Genomic DNA, 22,814 nt, shown 5'->3' with positions numbered 1-22,814 from the left:
GACAATGCAGACATTCTCCCCCAGTCAAGAGATCTGGGTTAAATCCATTGTTCTTTTGCCCACTACGCCACCCCAGTTCAGACATGGCCATATGCAAATCAGTCTTGACCCTGTGCCTCATGGGAACAGTCCAGCCCGAACTGCCAAGCCATGTCTTCCCTGGACCGGAACCAAGCATCCTAGGACCGGTTTCTGGCTATCAGCCGTCATCAGCCAGGATAGCTTGACTCCAGTGGCGTAGTGAGCACGGGTCCCACGTCTGGGAATACCCATCCCACTTAGGGCGAAAAGCGTTACAACAAACAAATGATGGACGGAATGCTGACAAAGCAGACATTCTACCCCAGTCAAGAGATCTGGGTTAAATCCATCGTTCTTTTGCCCACTACGCCACCCCAGTTCAGACATGGCCATATGCAAATCAGTCTTGACCCTGTGCCTCATGGGAACAGTCCAGCCCGAACTGCCAAGCCATGTCTTCCCTGGACCGGAATCAAGCATCCTAGGACCGGTTTCTGGCTATCAGCCGTCATCAGCCAGGATAGCTTGACTCCAGTGGCGTAGTGAGCACGGGGCCCACGTCTGGGAATACCCATCCCACTTAGGGCGAAAAGCGTTACAACAAACAAATGATGGACGGAATGCTGACAATGCAGACATTCTCCCCCAGTCAAGAGATCTGGGTTAAATCCATCGTTCTTTTGCCCACTACGCCACCCCAGTTCAGACATGGCCATATGCAAATCAGTCATGACCCTGTGCCTCATGGGAACAGTCCAGCCCGAACTGCCAAGCCATGTCTTCCCTGGACCGGAATCAAGCATCCTAGGACCGGTTTCTGGCTATCAGCCGTCATCAGCCAGGATAGCTTGACTCCAGTGGCGTAGTGAGCACGGGTCCCACGTCTGGGAATACCCATCCAACTTAGGGCAAAAAGCGTTACAACAAACAAATGATGGACGGAATGCTGACAATGCAGACATTCTCCCCCAGTCAAGAGATCTGGGTTAAATTAACAGAGTGTAGAGAAAACACAAGCTCACTAAGAGAAAGTGAGCTCGTGAATACGTTATGCCGCACAGAACGGTAAACATAGTAAACAAGCTGTCACAAAACAGTATACAGTATATTACATCACCCTCCTCCTTTCACAAACAAAAGATAAAAGATATTAAGAGAAATAAAAATCCTTGTATCTTGAGGGAAATGTACAATTGCGAGTAGGTCTAATGTAAATAGGGTCAGAAGTCACGGGAGCAACAATATTTTGAGGTTCATTATATGACAAAGAGCTTGATACAGACTCAGTAAGATCTTGCACAGTGAAGTCATTTCTGGATGACACCAAGGAATCATCTGTGGTGAAATAATTTGAAAAGTCATCCTCGTCGCCAAATGAAATGAGTAACCTCACTTGAAATTGTAGAATAATCCAACGTAGACAAGAATAAAATGATCTTGAAGGTTTATTGTAGTCAAATGAATTACACCACTGGAGTGCGTCCTTCCTCTCCGAAGTATGAATTGTCCCACAGAATCGTTCATAGTTCAGGGAGGAGGTTGAACACACGAGAATGCATGTTCGAGAAATGCTTATTTGAACGATAACCACATAGCATGCGCGTGTAACATTACACACGCGAATGTAATTAACAGAATGTAGAGAAAACACGAGCTCACTAAGAGAACGTGAGCTCGTGAAAACGTTATGCCGCACATGACGGTAAACAAGCTGTCATAAAACAGTATACAGTATATTACACGCCCTCCAGCAACAGTGTTTGTATACTGAAGAGGCACGTGCGAACTCCACGGCCAATGAGCATGTCACAATTCTCTGCAGCGCAGTAGGATTGGCTGAATGTTCAAGTCTTGGTTTCCCGAGTCCCTCCTACTCCCAGACCACTCCTAAAATACGTTCAGCCACGGGACAAAGTGTCATGCGACCCGGAAGTACTGAAATTATAGAGAAATGTTCTCTTCTAAAAGATCTCTGAGGGACATCAGACGTAAAGATGAAATAACTGACGTTCTAGGTAAGGAGCAGATGGACCGTCACCTTGCCTGGCATCGCATGGTTAAGCATGGTTCTCTTATGTATTTCATTATCGCGAACTGCCTGGCCGTAGTTTAACCGCAAGGCGCTCGAATTTCATAATAGCGGATGTTTTCGGGCGTTCCTTTAGAGTCAGTGTACCGAGACATCAGCCTGATATCTTTATTTGCTCATTTTATGTTGCTAATGTTTCCCGTTGACATCTGAGGCAATGTTTAAAACTCTTGCATCCGAAAGTATTCTGCTTACCATAATAAAGGTTAAATCCTTGATTGTTGTTTGAGATAATATTCCTTCACGTCCATTACTAGTGATACGCTCTACGGAGACGTTTGGAAACCGCTTTAGTTGCGCGTTCTGTCGCGAGTTTAAAAGTTTTTTTGTGTGTGCATGCGTATGTATTAGTTGTACCTTGATGGCCATATGACTGCTTTCCCGTTACTACGGGAACTGGAGACCGCATGTCCCAGGCAAATATCCGAAATGATGCTTCTTCACTTAGAATTGTGGGCAGTTAACGCAATGTACTTTATGTAATGTGCTGCACAGCTCTCGCAGATCTGCGAAAGGCATTAACACAGTTCTGAGATTCGCAAAGGACTTGGACAATGGATTAATGAGATTTATAACAACACGACTTGCTGTACAAGCGAAAAAAGTAAATAATTGAATGTTGGACGGTTATGGTAGTACGTAATTTGGACATGCACTGTCGTAATGACAGTAGTGTTTGAAGTGCGACAGTGAATTTGAAGTCAGTCTGTTTGTGGCTGGCTGACGTTGGTAGAAGCAGCACATCCCCCTTGTATACAGGAGCCCATCTTGCTGTTTTTTTGGAGCCCGGTCATTTCTAAAACCGTAGGCGTTTTCAGTCTGTGTTGCAGACGTATTCGTTCCGCCACATTTTTTTGCATTGCTCAAATTCCACGTCACTAGTGCGTGAAAAATCACACTAGTCTAGCAGAATGTTTTCATTACTGTTCGGGTCGGCTGATGACTTGGTTGCAATTTTCACTACAGCTAAGTGACTTGTTAGAAGGAGTTTTTATAACAGATAAGACATTATCCTGTAACATGAGCATTTACTCACTTTCATACCAGTTGGCAATGCTAGAATGTGTCTATCACAATAAGGAGCCACAGAGGGAAAATTTATCAGGTCGCCCTCCACTCAAAAGGTATCCAAACAACAAAAAGACCCGATCAACAGGGGCTGGATCTACTTTTGTATATAGGATTGGGAATGGGTCTTCAACTTATTATGCCCAAAAATGTTTTTTCTTTTCCGTTCTCCACACGCTACGCTCCAAATATACCCCCCACATAAACAGGGGTATAATCAACAAAAAATTGTGTATAGGCTAGATAGCACCTCAGGTGCGATACATCAAAGAAGCTTACTGCTTGGTTCTCGCCTGTTGTGCCCACAATTCTCATCATAGGTAGATATCACACCTGTGGAAACAGAAAGAGTGTCCAGTACAAACAGTAAAGGTGAAGAAAGTGTTTGTGTGTATCACAAAAAGAAAAAAGAAGAGAGACCCCGTAATGCTAAAATTGAGTTAAGACTCACATACACCAGATGCCAATTTTATAAAAAACTCGTGAGCTTACTCAAAGTTAAAAGCAACTGCCTGTTGCAGACCAATTGAAGATGGGCCAATATGTTTCATTGCCTGTTTTCTTTGTGGCAATTTCGTCAGGGCTCGAGGTCATAGATCACCTTACTGGACTTCAATTTTGTACACAAAGTAACTGACAAACACAAAAAGAAAACCAATTAAGAACGTCCAACCAGTTAGAACCTCACCAGATAATATTCACAGTCTTATCTGATCACAGCAATTGTCTCAAGCCTGCGTCACTGAAGAAGATATTTACCAGGTGTTAGCCAAGGCCCATCGTACCAGCTATCCACCTCTTCACAGGGTGCTTCCTTCTGTTATAAGACCCTTTTTGTCGTAAATCTATGTGGAAAAAACATACAGCTATTATTTCCTCCATTCCTCTCTAATGTATGCAGGATGAAATCATCTGCACCGTAATCCCACTCTCTATAATCCCAAAATCACAGCCCTACTAATCCATATTCTTATGTGTAGGTTGAGTTTGTATTGTAGAGTTGGTTTATACATCTATGTGCACCTCAAATAGTTTGTCATTAAGTTCCTCTCTGTGATCATATGGGCACCGGACTGATTTAGCCGCTGTCTGGTTGCCTTATGCTCACAAACTTGCATGCATTCATTCACTCGAATTCGTGCTCGGACCCCTACTCAGCCCATATCTCTCGAGTGCGTCACCCTCTGTTGAAATCCAAGGGCACACACTAACTTACCCGTCTCCACGGCTTGCCCCCACACAGTCTTAATGCTAGAATGTGACCAAGCCACCATAAGTGTTCACAGCCAGGAATTACCATTATTGAACAGGTACCTGGAAAGCAAGGTAACTGTGTGCCACTGGCATGGTTCCCTGCCGGCACCTCCACCTTAACTCCCAGAGGCAGTTGAGCCATGTGTGTATCTGCTTGTAGCATGTACCTGTGTTAGTGAAAATATTCATAGACATGGGCATTAGATGCATCCCTCAATGTATTTGCATGGCTGCAGCAGTGGTCAGATGGCCACTTGCTCATTGCCCAAGAATGCTAAGTGATTTAGAGCAAGGCTTGCAGTTGCTAGAAGCTACAGTTCCTTCAAGTTGAAGTTGTTAAAATTTGGTGGGCTGAACACAGTTTTCTTCTATCCTTTATACTCAGATTGCATGGTGGACGGAACCCACTTGATGAAGACTTTGAATAGAGTCTCTGCCAAACATCCACATTGTTCGACCACTCTGTATCTGTAGAGTGTATGTAGCGTTAGTTTAGAACATACGTTCATCAGCATGGGACTCTTCTTCAGAGTCAAAGGTAACTCTGCCTCCATCCTCTAAATATATTGGATTGGCGTCCTCAGATTTTCTTCTAATTAAAAAAATCAAGGACATCACTGACGGGTGAGGATAATGCAAGCATTTGTGATATTTTCCTTATTTTAATGAGATCGGGTGCGAGGCCACGTGGTCCTTCAGAATAAAAAACTACATTTTGTCCCAATCTTGTTAACAGTAGATTTTCACTTGGAAGGATACCACTTTTTTTTACTGATTGATAATTTGTTGCATTATACAAACATATCCTCTTCAAATTGGCTATTTATTGTAAATATACACTTCTCCTCCTCCCTGCTACCCTGTTCTTTTTGGCTTGTGGGATTTTCAGTTACTTAGCCGAAGGGTGTAGGTCGTTGACATTCTATGTAATCAACACTAAGGTGGCGATTCCGATCCGTAAAAAATTTTTACCGTCCGACTCGTATCCGTATTTTTTTACGTACGAATCGTACAAGTCCCGTACAAACGGCGAAGTACGATTCGTACGTGAAAAATACATACGAATGACCTCGGGAAAAGTCTACGAGACGTCCCCGGACAGTTTTACGTACGAGTCGTAAAACTGAAGTCCGAGCGCACAAGTCCGATCCGTACCGGCGTCCCGAATACACAAGCGTACGGAAAACATCCCGTACGGAGCGAACTTTGCACGGCCCCTACCCCGGGTACACTTGTGCCCGGGGTACAAGTGGTACGCCCCCCCCAGCCTCCCACCCCTCCTGCGTACGTCCGCACCATACCCCCCACCCCCCGTATGTACGCGCCGTACCCCCAGCCCCCCCGTATGTACGCGCCGTACTTAGCTTTTCCGGCACTTTTTGGCTCCCGTAAAAATATAGCCGTGCGGAGTGCTGTGGGTACGAATCGTACTTGCTGGTCCGTAAAACGCTGCCTGACTCCGTGCGGACGTCGCGTACGCACTGTCCAGGATCGGAATTGTATGTATTTTTTAGCCATACGGTGTTTTTTTTTACGAATCGTACGGTAATGGTATTTCTGTACGAATCGTACTTGCTGGTTTGTACTGTGGAATTCCCGGGTATGAGTTGTACGGAGAAAACACTCCGTATGACCATTTGTACCCGGGTTTTATAGGATCGGAATCGGCACCTTCTTCTTTCTTTATTTCTTTATTTCGACATTTGTCATAAAAGAATTGATACAATGAAACATTATAAAATAAGTAAAATTGGTGCAACTATACATAAAACAGTTATTACATCAGAAAGGAGATAGCGCCCGTGGAACATGCCAATAATGATAGTCAATACATTAAACCTCCATGCAGTCTGCACTTTAGGGGGAGCTCCTCATGGCAACTATGCAACTATACTGCAACTATACTGGAAGGATACAATTTCAAGCATGGTTTTCGCAAATCCTTCTTTTCCTCCACATAGCTGCCAGAAATGAGGACACAGCAAAAACTATTACAGTGGTTAAGTCTGTTTTAAGAATTCGATAAGCTTGCATACAATGCGTAAACCCCAAATTTTTGCAAAGGGGAACAATCCAGCACCTTCTAGACTTTTGGTAAGCAGGGCAAAAAAATAGTATGTGCAGTTCATTTTCCTGGTCAGAAGCACACCCAGGACAATTCTTTGGAGAGAGCGTGGACCATTTGCTCGTAAAAGCTCTAATAAGTAGGGTGCCATATCTCCACTGCAGATACAGTTTTCTCGCTTCAGATGGGCTGATGTCATTTAAAACATGCTCAAAGAAATATAGATCTTTAACCATTATAAAAGTTTGTGTTAAAGTAGCAGATTGAGAGTTCTGTATTGAAGCGAATAGTTTAGTTTCATAGTACAAATTAGCCAGACGCTTACGTGAAACACTAATGCATGCTGTCCCTGGGTCAGACCACAACAGCGGGAGGCCTATTCTCCCCCAATTCCTCTTTCACATACCTCAACCAGGGATGTTTCCTCACATTAGGAAGCCCTAAAACTTCCAGGAGTTCTTTCCTATAATCCTGGAGCTCGGGGGTAATCCAAATCCTCCGCCAGAATGTTAGAGGTTTAGGACCCAATTCCTCGTCTATGGATCTTAGGCCCAAATCAAGCCTCAGTGGCAGTAAGGGAGTACTAGGGGGAAGGGCCAACAACTGCCTTAAAAATTTATTTTCAGTGACTATAATCTCTGGACGGCAGTGAAAGCCCCAGAGCTCACCACCATATATTACCCCCCCCCCCCTCTCACCTGTAGTTTATATATTTCAAGAGGTGGGCCAATTGGTTTGACACATGATTTATTGAAAAGTCTTAGAATACCCCCTGTTGTTTGGGCTAATTTGAGTTGAGATTTGATTTGATGTGGGACCCATGTCAAGGTTTCATTTAAAGTGAGCCCCAAATACTCAAAGTTCTGAACCCTTTCTAGGCTAACTCTCCCTATACTCTGGTTTGGGCGTGTCGTTGCTGGTGGATTAAAAATCATGTATTTTGTTTTGAGAGTATTTATTTCTAAGCCCCGTTCGAGGCAAAATGTCTCAAAACCATCCAGCACTCGTTGAATACCCATCGGGGACTTCGAGAGTAATAGGGTATCGTCTGCGAACATAATCGCAGGGACCCGACATCCAGCAAGCTTAGGAGCATCGCTATTTATGACCTCATTCAGATGTGTAAATACTCCGTTGACATAGAGGCAGAACAGGGTAGGTGCTAAAACACAACCCTGTCTGACTCCCCTGTCAACGGGAAATCTCGATGATAAAAGACCATTTGTCCCGCACCTGACCTGTGCAAAATTGCTCCTATGCAGTCGTATTATCATATTCAATAGGGGGGAGGGAATGCCTAGTTGTGATAGAACGGACCATAATTTAGCCCGAGGGACCAGGTCAAAGGCCGCAAGGAGGTCCACAAAAACAGTATATAATGAACCACCCTCGACTTTAACAGTAGTAGACACATTCTTCCTAAACCTTGCCTGGTAGGGGCTTAAAATGGAACACTCTTCTATCCAGTCCCTAAGGCGATCTAAGATCAACCTAGCAAAGATTTTTTGAGGGACATCGATGAGGCTGATAGGCCTGTAGTTGGCTGGGAGGAGAGGTGAGCCCTTCTTAAAAATAGGGACTATCTCAGCTCCCAACCAAGTACTAGGTACCGCCATACCCCTTTGGACTGCATTAAATATAGCCGTTAGGTAAGGGGCCCAAACCTTAGGTTCATGTTTGAAGAGGTCACCAGGAAGTTTATCCAGCCCAGGCTCTTTGCCAGCTGGAAGTTTGGTTAATGCAGCAAGAACCTCTTCTTCCAAAAACTCGAGCTCATATAAATCGGCAGTAGAGTTGGGCAGTAATCCCCCCTGCTCCATGTCATGAGTAGAATACTCCCCTCCATAGAGGGTGGAGAAGTGATCTTTCCACACATTAGCAGCGATATTGGGTACAATCGCCGGTAAAGGATCGGTCGACCCCGTGTTGACAATTTGCCAGAACTTTCGGGCGTCTCTTAATTTTAGTGCAGATGTTAAATTGGCCCAGTTATCCTTGTCCCACTCCATCTTGGCATGATGTATTAACTGCTTGTATTCTAAACGTTTTTCTCTTATTAGCGCCTTGTTATTATTGAGCTTCACAGCCCTGAGAAGTTCGGTTTTTAGCTTCCTACAGGCGGTGTTATACCATGTAGGTCTATTACCTCTCCTTCTCTCTTTGGGCGCTATAGGATTGAAAACATCAGCCAAAATAGCATTAAGTTCCAAATTTAAATCCCCAAATTTTTGGTATATTTCGGAAGTGGGATGCTGCAACATTAAGGCACCCATAGCTTCCAGTACCGGAGTTACCTGCCCATAAAGTTCTGCCACTAGCGCTGGATAGGTGACTAATTTTTCCCACCTGACCCTACGCCTGTTACTGGATAGAAGGAGCCTGGCATCTAGGCCATCGTCTGGGTTACATGGGCCTTCAGGATTGCCTGGGGATAATAATTCTAGGATCAATTAATTGTGATCACTGTCATCCCTGATTTCTACCCTGAAGTCAATGACCTTATCCCAGGCACGACTTTCAACAAATATATAATCCAAGCGTGACTCATGGCCGGGCTTGTTGAAAGTGCATTTAGATGGAATATCTGATTTTGTGCGGCCATTACAGGCCCTTATTGAATACTTTAGAGTTAGGGCCGTAATTTGGACAGCCAGTGGCGCCCATGCCCTAGGTGAAGGACCCACTACTGGAGGTACATTCCAGTATTCATCCTCCTCCAGAATAGCACTATCCGTCAAGCCCATAAGCGGCTCAAAATGGCAATTAAGATCGCCCCCAGCAAAAGAGTGATACCCTGAGGAATCGAGCTTAAAAATACAGAGAGCTCTTCTATGGTTCCAGACTCAGATGTAATATTCACAGGTCTTGAATAGACATTGACGAAAGCAAGCCTGGAATCATTCGGCCAATCTAAAATCACACATTGGAAATCCGCTGATGACGTATTCAAAACCCTGGCTCTACATCCCAAGTGGGAACGCACCCAGATTATTAAGCCCCCTGACGGTCTACCCTTCCCCCCCCATCTTGCCGGGACTGAGAATGAAGCAAAACCACTCCGGTGATGTTCCTCCCTGGCCCAGGTTTCCTGAAAGATGCATATGTCATTCCTGTCTATGAACGAGCTCCACTCGGGACACGCTATTTTATTACCTATTCCTGCTAAATTCCATGACACAATTGTCAGAGGACCAGCAATAGGTGCAGCCTCCAGAATTGGTGCACCATATCCCTCACTAATCGTTGGAATTGTCACCAGGCGACCTTCCGCTAATACCCCACTCTGGGCATCGAGGATATTGGTACCCAGAGGAACACCTGACTGGGCACTCACAGCACTGACTACTCCCCCCGTCCTGTCCATATTCATACATGTGACTGAACATCCATGCAGGGTAGTATTATTAGTGGTGATATCGCTCACCCTCAAATGACTCCCCGCATTGGAGTTACCGTGTAGTCAGTCCACCTCATCCAAGCAGCTAAACCGATTATAGTCCAAATATTGAGATGTCCGATTAGAGTAATGTGGGTTAGTCCTGTTCTCTGGGGTTGCTCCTAGATTCCAACCTTGACCAACCCTCTTCTAATCCCATATCAGAGCAACTAGCATGAGGTGGGTAAAAAAAGGACAGGGGAAGGGTCTGAATTGTGGATTCCTCCTTAGAAACCGGCCTCTTAAGAATATGAGCGACTGTCCCTGGGTCCCTAAAATTAACCATAATGCAATCACCACTAATATTTTTCTTAGTTGATCCCAGCCATGAGACCCTTCTAACCATCAAAATTTCACTGAAAATGTGTGGGGGAAGGGGTCAATGCTTGTTTAACCAGCTTGCTACTTTATTTTTTAATGAAGCAAATGATTCTACTCTTGTATTGGTGAGTTCAGGGACTCCAGCTAGGACCACTACCAGGGAGGCAGCTTCCGGGGGTAAATTTACTATCAATTTCTTTCTCAATCTATTACCCTCCAGATTTTCTTGCTCAATGTTTACCAAAGGCTTTTCCGCCATTGACCCGGGACAAGAGGGAAGGGAAGAATTTGTATTCCTTTTTAGAATATCCTGTACTGGGGAGGAGGGATTTACCAAGACTGGGAGAGTTGTTGAAGGAGGGGTATTGACAAAATGTACACCCCTTACATTAACATCCCTCTTCCCTTCATTGGTTTCCACAGTTTGTAAGTGGTCTACCATAAACCCCGTGGCCCTTTCTTATTTGCCAACCTAAGATCGATTTGGTCAAGTCTAGCAATCAAAGGGTCCAACAAAGATTTCAGGATACTTCCCAGGCCTGCATATTGATGGTCTGCCACAACCTGGATGTTATCGCCAATATTCGAGGTGGTAGGCTGATCTACTGGGGGACTCCGGACTGGGGAGTTAATAGGAACACTGGCTACTGGAGGAATCACCTTCGCTTTTGCCCGACCTTTAGATTAATTATGGGTTAAGGAGTTAGATAACCTTGCCTTCTTTCCACCCCCAATCTGTGTCCCTCGCTTTCTTTTAGGGACAGCCCCCTCCCTATTGCCTCGTAACTGAGGGGTGTTAACCTCAGACCCACTAACAGGCGTCATGGTAGCAATGGGATGGGTCACAGAACTAGATTCGATAATAGCCAATGCAGAATCTCTTTTCGATCCAGGACAACGCCTGGAATTGGGCGGAGTAGTTATAAACAAATGGTCACTACTAATTAAGGAATTAGGCTGTAAAGTACCCCTGTCAGGTGTTCTAGCATTCGTTATGTGGCCTAACGACGATCTTTTCACATTATCTATACCCTGAGAGAGGCGACGTTCTAGAATAGTAATCTCATTTGATATTGAAGAATTTGCTCTAATCAGAAAACAGTCCAGAGTACCCGCCATCGCAGAACTGGAAGAAAAAGCTTTACTTCTTTTCTCTCTACCTGCCATAGTCCTATTACTACAGCAATAGTATGTCCCTTGGATAACAAGTCCTGAACAAATACCTCATTAAAAAAAAAGAGGCCAAGAGAAATGGCCCGGTCCGGTCTCACACGGTCTGTAACGGGCTAGAACGGGCCCGCCCTTGGCCCGGGCTTCGCCCGTGCGCGTCCCGCGTTGCGTTAGAGTAATGCCGTTATATCCATCCAGGCGAGGGGTGGGAACGTGAGGTAAGAGGCTGCAGCTGTTGTGAAGTGGGCTGCTGGTCCTCGCAGTCCTTCAGTGGATCACTGCCCCAGAAAGAACACCAAGGCTTCCACGAGCGGCTACCGCGAAGCGGGGGCCGCGTGCCTTAATCAAGTGTCCAGGCGGGGGGCGGGAACGTGAGGGAAGAGGCTGCAGCTGTGGTGAAGTGGGCTGCTGGTCCTCGCAGTCCTTCAGTAGATCACTGCCCCAGTAAGAACACCAAGGCTTCCACGATGTTTCATTACTTGTGTTTCTCACACGTCACTATTTCCGAGCATTATAAATACACTAACGGGCAAGATTGAAGCTAGTCACAATCCTGAGACTCTGAGGTAAACAATGACAGCGCTGTCTTCAGGGTGCCTAAATAGGCCATTTGTGGGAGAAATGTTAGACCGTGGGTATCTGAATAAGTAAATTACCCTACATACATAGAATAAAAGCTGTAAAAGAACGTTCCGTTGTAAACGTTCTTTATAATTAACCAGTTGTGCACTATCTTTTGTGACTATAATTTCCATTTAAAGACCTGAATAGAGCTCGATCTCCTCACTCCTAAGCATATAATAAACTACAAATGGTTCTTTCGGGTAGAACAATTGCTTTGAAATTGTGTGGTATTAATCATGCAAAAACAAATCTAATACATTTCTTTGTAGATTTCAGGATGGAAACATCAATGACAAGAAATATTTTACAATATTGTTTTTACTTATTTCTCTTCTGTAAATCATATATGGATATCCCAATTCAATAGGCAGCAAATGACATCCGTGACAAAAAGTTGAGTGAATAAAGTGGCAAAGTGACGGTGACTGAGTGAGGTTTACACATACGTGATAACGAGATATACAATTATATACACAATATACAGAAGACGACTGTAAGATGGAATCTTATCATTATCATCTTTTCGTTGATGTTCCATACTGAAATCTACAAATACTTTTATTGGATTTGTTTTTGCATGATTATTACCACAAAATTTCAAAGCAAATGTTCTACCCAACAGAACCATTTGTAGTTTATCGTATGCTTGCCCAGGTTCAGAGGGACACAGGGTTACCCCATTGACGTTTTCTATTCTACTCACTCCTAAGCAAGCATATTGGAGGACACTGGCTGTTCTATCTAATGAGAAATTGGAGCACCAATCAAAATAACAAGCTCTTTAACACTCCAAGGTACTCCGCACTAGCCACCCACATCCCTACAAGGGATCATCTAGGTACCAAACTTAGGAGCATATTTACAAGCCCCTATTGCTTGCCTCCACAACGTCCCTTTCAGAGACGTTGTGATGGTTATAGGGGCCACGCCTTATTTACAAGGCAGCGTTAAGTTACTTAACGTGGCTTAACGCTGCCTTGTAAATAAGGCACCCTTTCACGCTGTATTTAGCGTGAAAGGGGAGGTCAATGGGAGTTGCGGTGGGCGTGCCACCGCAACACCCATTGATTTTGACGCTGTCTCCTATTTACAAAAGCAGCGTAAATAGGAGGCAGCACCAAAATTAAGACCATGGAAAACATGATATTAAACAGGAAAAACAAGCAGAAATGCTTTATTTCTCCTTATTTTTGCTGTTTCCATGTGTGCTGCCTTGAGCAGCGCACACAGAAAAAGCAAAACGCCAATGATTGTTTATGTTCAGGAAGGATGCCATTTTGCAACTTCTTTGTGTGCTGCTAAGCAGCACACATAAAAGTTACAAAACGACATTTAAAGATTGTTTATGTGCAGAAAGGGGGACCTTCCTGCACATAATCAATCCTCCCCTCAACACAGGCACCTTTGTACTATGGTGCAAGGGTGCCTGCTTTGGCACTACGCAGCTTAATTTAGCGCCAGCGCAGGGGGAAACGCAGAGCTGCACCATATTCTTGTGAATTTGGTGCAGCCCTGGGTTTCTAAAGTGACGGAGCGTTTTGTTAGCCTTCTTGGCTAAACGACACCCCCCCCCACTTTCTTTGTGAATATGCCCATTAGTGTTTAGAATTCTCCAAAAGACTGCTTCTCCACTATATGTATCTAGTATCATGATAATTTATATTAGTAATCATTGACACTGTATTATCGAAAGCTTTCTTATAATGACAAGCAAGCCAGGGGAAACAGGCCCTAAAATGTATCCCTTCATATGAAGATGTATGGACATTTTTACAAGTTATACTTGTCTGACTTTTTTCTTTTTTTTCCAAGAATTTGAAAATACCCTTCTTGCTGTGTATTGAGACTTGTCCTGGGTGCATTTTTTTGTTACTGTTCTTGGTAACAAGGAAACAAGGTTTCTGTTTAATCTGGTGTCCAAGAGAACCGTCTTGTATTTGATGAATACTCGTCTTGGTTGTATAATGAATAGTCCTAAACATTACACATTTATACTGATGTAAGTTACCAGGTGGACCTTTGTTCTGTCTAGCCCTTCTCAGTAGTGAGTGTGAACGATTGAGTGATTTGCATGTTTAAATGTTCGTAGAGATCCAAGGCTTTTTATTGATGTCAGATGAAAATATTTGTATTGGTCCTTATGGACTAGTAGACCTATAGTTGTAAGATTGAATCTTCTGGTTGTTTTCTCTTGTTGATGCGCAGCCTCCCTCAGTTTTCTATTGCGCTATTGTTGTCATAATATATGTCATAACTTGCTCTACAGCTCTCTGGCCCATCAATATTGCCCTCCCTTTCTTTGGCTTGCTCCGTGTTATTAGCTGCTAAATGCTAGTACTGAAAAACTGTGAATTTTTTTATGGCCCCAACATCAGAAGTTGGGACTTTCTTTATGTCAACTGACAAAGCCAGCCTGTAGTGCTTTGGATGTATCTAGATACTGTACCATGTTCTGGACAGAGGTTAAATCTTGGACCTATGGTGCAGAGTGGAATTTATAAACAGGAAACCTTTTTGTTTGGGTGAACCTTCCTCCATCTGAATGCGCTATTGACTAGTGTCTATAGAGAGGTGCTTACCAGTCTTGGCAGAATCATTGCCTAACATGGTTACAAAGGACTATTATGACCCAGATTTTCCAGATTACAAAGTCAGGACCTCTCCGGTTTCTGGTTTATTCGGGGATTACTGTTTCTCACAGTTGTCACTGGCTCTCTGACTCTCAAAAAGACATAAGCAGCAGGCAGTGGAAGGAATTTTAGAAGATTAGGTTGTCCCTGAAAAGAAATATTTACCATTTGGCTTTCCTGAGGTTAATACTCAGCCTCTTTTACGGTGAATTACATAAGGCTACCACTGACATTCAACAGCCATCACAAGTAACTCCCAAAAGTAACCCTATCTGGGAAGTGGCATTGCCCAGTAAGACTTCATTTACATTGATGTCTTGGGTTTAATTGTAATTTTTTAATCCATTCTTCATACCGTTGGGTACAACCAACTGGCTGCTGATGAGTTTTGAGATGTACAGTTAATAAAAATTTTAAAACAAAGTACACCTCTACCCTTCCTTCCCCACCCCCCTTGGCAGAATTATACTTCTTAGTTGGGCACAAATCCTAAAAAGAAAAGTTGGGAGCCTAACCAAGTTAGGCAATATGCCAGTGACATCAAGGTGCGTGACATCGCACATCGTATCAAAGAAAGTATGTCACAACTCATGCCTCACAGGCAGTGACCTCACAGGAAGGGACATCAGATCGTAACATCTCAGACATATATTTACCAGTTATATCATGAGAACATTTGAACGCATTACAAGATTTAACAAGTGAGATTTTGCGTTGGGGTTGTACCAGAAAAGTGACGCAACTCTGACAGAAAATCGGTGCCCTACTTATACATTATTTTTTTTTTAAAACGCTACCACAAAGAAATTGCCAGCAAGGAGAAATGTGGCTGTAAATCTTTTCCTTCCTAATTGGTTGCAAAGTGTGCATTTTAAAATATCTTATGGGGTTAAGGCACCTAGTGCATCTTTGTTTCTAGTAAATCTCCGGGAATAATAATAATGCTAAGATAACTCTGTAAGTTAACACATTTGCTGGAGAGATCTGTGTTTTGTATAGCCTCACTTTTGAATTCAAGTACCATAGAGGGTTAGTGTGTCTTCTGCGATGCACATCATGTAAATGCAGATGACAGATTTTTATTTTATGTATCTAGGTAAGGGGATTACTGCGTGTAACACAAAGATCCTTTTGTCACTTGCAGTTCATAAATTGTAACCCTTCTATTATAGCACAGTGAGCTACGAAGGACATGTGACTCCTACCTCTTGTAACCCTTACAGTCTTATGTTACACATCCTGTACATTAATTTACACACATAACCAATAAGGTTGTCCCTTCAAAAAAGTACTGTTTAATCCTCCAGGGGTAGAGGCATACAGGGGGTGGGGGGTTCCCTAGTGTGCGATGGTAATTCTCCCAAGTAGGGATTGCAGAGAGAGTCTGATATGTGACAAACCCGTTGTTACGGGTGGGAAGGGAGAGAGAGACCCTTTTCTTTTTATAGCAGTCACTCACTCTATTAGTGACATGTTTTATCATCTGGCTCACACCAACTCCTAAAGGTCGGGGTGTGCTCAACCATCTTTCCGGGAGCACTTAAAGATAAGGTGTATGGGGGCGTACCGTAAAAGATAAAATTCCTCTCCCACTCCTAAAGAATTCTTGATAAAGGAGTGGGAGGGAAGATTAAAAATATATTCTATTCGGGTATCAGGATGTGATGGTCCCATGAGCCTAGAATAAGCACCAACATGTTTCAGCCCTCCTTAACTGGCCTAAATAAGTCCTGGGCTTTCGTCAGGGTGGGATGTAAATAGGTTACTTCCCCCAGAGACGTGAGTGCGCACACGCTACTTGCCTAGGGCACTTCTAAGTGTAAAAATAGGAACAAGCCTAATACTTGCCACCGGTTTCGGATGAGTAATTACCTACATATAGACAAGGAGACATAATTTATAGTTGTCATTATGTACATTTAGACAAAATGCTATTGACATTAAATTACCATCTTCACACGGTCCCCCTTGGAGCCATTGTTGTGACGGTGTCGGGGTCTTTCCTCATTCCACCAAAGTTTCAAAACATGCTGCCATGGTGTAGTCATACGTGGTTCACGCTTTCCATACCTGGCGCACTTCTGTGGCTTTCACAAGTGCACTGGGTTGTGCATGCATGCATTATTTCATTCACAATAAACTTGCATATTTACCATTGATTCACCTCACACTCACTCATATCCAAACCATAGTTTTTTTAAAGGTTTTAGGTTTCATGGCACTCACCCCATGTAATCAGGGCTTTTGATTCCCAAGGGAGCACAGGAGGGAGGCATTGTAGTCACACACTGTAGGTAACAAAGTTGTGACCATATCGTTGTTAGGATTGTTTAAAGTTACCATCGAGCACCTTAGCCTCCCACAGGCATCTGGAGCGGCGTCTCGTTTGAACGGGACAGGTATCCCTTACTTCGTCAAAGGTCCTGCCCTGCTGTAACTTACTCATTGTTCAGCTCCCTGGCTTGTCCAGACGCTGTGTGCCAGAGCTGTCATTAAATGCCTGAGTTCGCGCTGTTCCGGGAGGCCCCGCGGAGAGGCTGGTCACGCCCATTTTCTGGGTCCAGCAGGTGATTGGTTCCTGTCGGGGACTCAGCCAGCGTTGTAGCGGCAACGCCGTGACGTGGAAATTCATCATGACATGTGCACCCCTTCCTTCATTCGACAGGTCGTGGGTGGCTGCACGTACGCGAATGGAATAAATCAGTTAAACAGTCTTGTAAGTCGTTTGGATTTATTCGTAGCATAAGGAAACTCCACCCATTGCACGGAGCGTCCTGTTGGTCGGATGACCGAACGGCAACTGATCAACGCCATTCGAACATCCTTCCAACAGCGCTCCATGCTTGAGACAATTCAAAGGTACACAACAGTACGAACATAACACTAGACATCACGTGCCTGACATTCTTGGCATGGCGTGTGATGCCGACTAGTACATTAGAAGTACATCGCCCATTACATCACCTTCCCCCTTACAGAAAACAAAAAACAAAAAAATTACATTCAATGGAACAAAATTTTCAATACATCAAGCAGAATTTGTTAAATTACTTCAAAACAAAATCATCAAACCTTTTTGTAGCCTTAATAGCACGGCCCCTAGATGAGCAGACAGTGCTCAAATTTCCATTAACCTGGGATGAAGAGTTATTGACAAATGGTGTTGAACATTCTTTTTGAGACACAGAAGCTTGCGTAGAGGATCTCACGGACCCTGCAGCCTCCAACCAGTAACCCCAATGGAGATCATCCCTCATTTTCTTCTCTCTGCCTAATAATATTCTAGCTTGGTCAGAAGAAACCTTAACAAGTTGTCTTTTGTTCCACCACACTTTTTTCTCAACAAAAGCAGCCCCTTTGCTCACTTTGCATACTCTTTCAGGCATCAAAAACTTCGATTCTCCTTTCCTTATTTTTACTGGTCTTCTAATTAGGACCCAATCACCAACCGATACCTCTTGACCCATCCGATGACATTTCTTATCAAAATGTTCTTTCATAAGCAATTGCTTAGAATAAACTCTCTTGGAAATATCCTTCGCCCTCTTTAAACTTCTCTTTTAACCAAGATGAAAACAAGGACGTGTGAGCTTACTTGCCCCTCAATAAGGTGAAAGGAGACACTCCAGTTGTACAGTGAGGAGAAATGTTATGGTTCCAAATTTTTTTCCTCCATAAAAACATTTGCATACAACCCAGCAGCCAATGCGGTCTGTATGCCCTCCTTCACGACTTTATTACCTCTTTCTACTAATCTGTTGGAAGTTGGAGAGTACAATGCTACTTTAAGATGTTTTATATCCAGCTGCTTCAAAAATGTACACATTTTTTCAGAGTTGAAATGCTTGCTATTGTCAGTTACATCGATTTTCGGTGCACCTTCAAGTGAAAATCTTTTTTTAGAAATGTTAAAGTTGATTCAGTATCAGGGGATTCGACAAAACTGTGGTACATCCACTTGGAAAAATAATCAACAGCCAATATAATGAACTTCCTGTCCTGATTAAGTACAGAATAAGGCTCTGAAAAATCCAGACCAATTTTTTCACATGGGGCATTTGAAAATTCGGTGGGATGTAACGGGTTCTTCAAAGTACGCCATTGTTTGTCAGACAGTACACATTCAGGGCAACTATCAATAGTGGACTTAACCTGGAAATCCACTGCAGGCCACCAATAATGTTGCTTGATTTTCATCACATTTTTAGTGGACCCCAGGTGTCCCAGGTGGGCTTTGTTTATAATTACAGAGCGTAATCCAACCGGAGGAACAAATCTGTTCCCCCGGCAGACAGTCCCATTTTCAGTAGACCATTTGTTCGCCGCTTGAGCAAAAATGCGTAGATCCCCATTTAGACAGCTTGGGTCTGGCCATACACTGGTCGAATATTCGATTACCTTCTTCATAACTGCATCCTGGTCGCATGCATCCTTCCAATCACTCTCCGACAATACTGAATCATACACCTGAACAGCATCCACTACCGCAGCACACTCAATATCGTCCATCAGAGAATCTTCTTCGTCATCCTTATCCATAAGCAACCTAGACAAGCAATCGGCTCGGAAATGTTTTCCTTCCTGAATGTGTTTTACTGAAAAGCTGCATTCCTGAAGTGTTGAAAATAATCGCATGAGTCTGGCGGACATACAGGAAGTATTAACTTTGTTAAATATATACACCAGTGGTTTATGATCAGTTACCAACTCAAATCTTCGTCCCCAGATGTACACCCTAAATTTATGGACCGCCCCTACACATGCCAGAGCTTCTTTTTCTATTGTACAGTGCTGTCTCTCACATTGTTTGAGGGATCTGGACGCAAATGCTACTGTCTGTTCTTGTCCATCCACTCTCTGACTCAGGACTGCACCTAATCCAGACATACTCGCGTCTACTGTTATGAGAGACATATAGTCATCCCTAAAGGCATGTAAAGCCTGGGCAGATACGATCAACTTCTTGACATTCTTTAATGCTGACTCCAACTCATCATTCCATTTAAATCCATGACCTTTTTTTAACAATTCACGCAAAGGTGCGACAGTTTGAGCGTAATTGGGTACAAATCTGGCGTAATATTCGGCCAAGCCGAGAAATGAACGCACCGCGTCCTTATCATTTGGTGCTTTTGCCTCTTTAATTGCCTTAATCACTGAAAATTTCGGTTTAATTCCTTTATCGGACACAGTATGTCCTAAATATTCAAGTTCCTGCACTGCAAACTTACATTTGTCTGACCTCACAGTCATCTCTCTAGACCCTAATATTGCAAGAACACGTTTTAAAATCTCATTGTGTTCTGCAAGAGATTTAGTATATATCAGGATATCATCCAAATTTGACTGTACTCCAACGATTCCGTGGAAAAGTGTATCCATCAATTTTTGGAACATACCGCCTGCTGATGCTAGGCCAAATGGGAGACAAAGAAACGTATACGCTCCAAATGGAGTCACAAATGTCGTTAAATCTTGTGAGTCCTTAGACAATGAAACTTTGTGGTATGCTGACTTCAGGTCAATCAATGAGAATCACCTGGCTCCCCCTAGGTTTGCCAGCAGCTCGTGAATTCTGGGCAGTGGGTGGCAATCCACGATTATGTTCTTGTTGAATGCGCGCAAGTCGGCGCAAAGCCTGATCTCACTGGATTTTTTTCGTGCGACCACAATGGGAGCCACCCACTGCGAAGAATCTGTGGGGATTATGATCCCTTGGTCACATAATTTTTGTAAGGTGAGTTTAAGGTCTTCATGAACGCTCATAGGAACTGAGCGAACTTTGTGTTACCGGTTGTGCTCCAGGTATCAGTTTGATATGATGCTCAACATATTTTACTTTTCCTATATTTTCACTAAATACAGGTTTAAATTAATCAATGATGTCATTCAAACAATTCATGTCCCTTTCCGATTCTGTGAAATCAATATTGCAAACCGGTAATTCCCCCACTTTAATTGGGTTCTCATCTCCTGGGACTAAATACAACCCCATACATGCTAAACCTTTCCATCCTATTATGTCCTTCCCTTTTTCTGCCACATACACTTTTGTCATCTTCTCCCTCCCAAGACATTGCACATTTCCTGAAAAATATCCCAACATATCGATATTTTTCTCTCCGAAGGCTTTGGGGTATACATCAGACTTAAGTTATTCTTTATCCTTCCGCAATTCAATTTATTTTTGTGTCCCTTAAAATGGTTATCGGTGATCCGGAATCCGCCATGACCTGTAAAGTAATGTTATCAATTGAAGCTGAACATAAAGGACCCTTAATACAATAATTTCCACAATCTAACGTTACGATCTCATTATTCAATGAGTTGGAGCATGCATCAACTTCTGTTTCTATGCTTTGAACATTGACAGTTTTCCTAGAATTCCTGCAAACCCCTTGGAAGTGACCTATTTTTCCGCATATTACAATGCGTTTATTAATAGCCGGGCATCAGGGAAAATTACCAATATGATTCCTAGATCCGCACCTATAACAAAACATAGGTTGTTTCTTTTGTACAAATTTGGTGGTTTTGCTCTTAATATTGACAGCTGCTAATGAACACTCATGCTCCAAATCATTTGAAGTAATTGAATTGATTCCGGTCTTGATATCATCTTGTATGACTCTACTAGTAATAGTTGATCGTTCAATACTCGGAGCCAATTCAATTAACTCTGACAACGGAGGGTTTTTGCAACTCAAAATCCTTTCTTTGATTTTACGAGATGTGCAATTAAACACAAATTGGTCCCTAATATAATTATCAGCTAGTGGACCAAAACCACAAGTGGTAGCTAAAACCCTGAGAGCTGAAATGTATCCTACACTTTTTTCCTCCTCTTTTTGCTTGCGTTTGTAGAAATGTTGACGTTCTAACATAATGTTGGGTTCTTTATCAAATTGCTTTTTAAGGCGAGCGACAGCCTCCAGATAAACATTCCATTGGTTATCCCCTGAATGAGATGGTGGGGGTGGAATAGGAACAATTCTGTCAAAGATTCTTTGAGCCGCTTGGCCAAGGCAACCGAACAGTAAAGCGAATTTGCGTGCAGAGGAATAATTAATAGCGTCTATAGCTACTATATGGTTCTCAAAGCCTGAACCATTCAATCCAATTGATTGGTGGACTACCCAGCTTACTAAGAAAAGGTGGAGGTTGAGTAATCTGTTGGGTATTCGCAGCCATGGTGGAATCTGTAATATTGGTGATATTGTGTAAAAATTATTGTTATTATTCACAGCTGTAATGACGTGCGTGTCGTCGTGGAGAAAACAGTACCACGCAGATAATAATGACGAGTTGCAATGACGTGCGTATCGTTGGTAGGTAATCCAGTGACATGCTGAGAACAAAGAAGCAATAAGCCGCTTGATCTGCAAATAAATTATACACAGAAATGACTTGCGTGTCGTCGAAAGGAAATCGGCAACACGCAGAGAACAAAGTGACAATCAGCGACTTGATCCGCGAGCCCATTACAGTGAATAACCACGTGTCAAGGCTGGAGGCGATATCTGTGTAAAAGTGTTTATACCTTTCCTCGCAACTTAGTGCCGATAGCTGTTCACCTCACTATTGATGGAGCGTCCTCGTGGCCTTTACCATTACCCAATTAATAAAAGTCGTTATTCCGAGATTTGTCTCTTGGACGTGTGACCGAGTTAGCTATTCCCATTATTGCATATCTACGGACGGAACACAGGGTTAACGGTGAAACCACCCGATGCTTTTGGTTCAATGTATTGTTTCCCAACCATGGTAGATCGTACATTGTGTTAGGTTCCTAATCTATTAGTTACTCACTTCTGGTGTCCGTATGGATCTTCTCTTTATTGATAGTGTTACAACTGGAAGAAGGTTGGTCATATATCAGTCAACTCATTTCAGTATCATGTGACTTGTTCAAACTTTTCCATGTGATTCCCAATCGTGTTTTATGGTTGTATATTCTCATCTTATTGTGATGATATTTCGGTATTGGAATCTAGTGGAGTCTGTAGTGGCGGAATAGGGGACTTCTCACCATGCTATACAAGCTCGCTTTGTATCATCTCCTCAGATTATTGAGCTGGTTCCATGATATGTCGTCATTGAGGCCCAGTATGTGGGTCTTAAGATGGTGTACCCATC

At 43.2% G+C, this 22,814-nt stretch overlaps 1 protein-coding gene across 1 annotated transcript in view; it reads left to right on the top strand.

Moving 5' to 3' along the window:
• The first annotated feature begins 1,899 nt into the window (after positions 1-1,899).
• HPS5 (HPS5 biogenesis of lysosomal organelles complex 2 subunit 2) overlaps positions 1,900-22,814 on the top strand; it is a 484,255-nt gene continuing 463,340 nt past the window's right edge. Inside the window, exon 1 of the mRNA XM_085648054.1 lies at positions 1,900-2,036. The gene's annotated coding sequence lies outside the window, so the exon portion shown is untranslated. The remainder of the gene's footprint in view (positions 2,037-22,814) is intronic.

This window comes from Triturus cristatus, chromosome 3_2 (genome assembly GCF_964204655.1).
Source record: "Triturus cristatus chromosome 3_2, aTriCri1.1, whole genome shotgun sequence".
NCBI lineage: Eukaryota > Metazoa > Chordata > Amphibia > Caudata > Salamandridae > Triturus > Triturus cristatus.
This window is presented reverse-complemented; position numbering and strand designations above follow the sequence as displayed.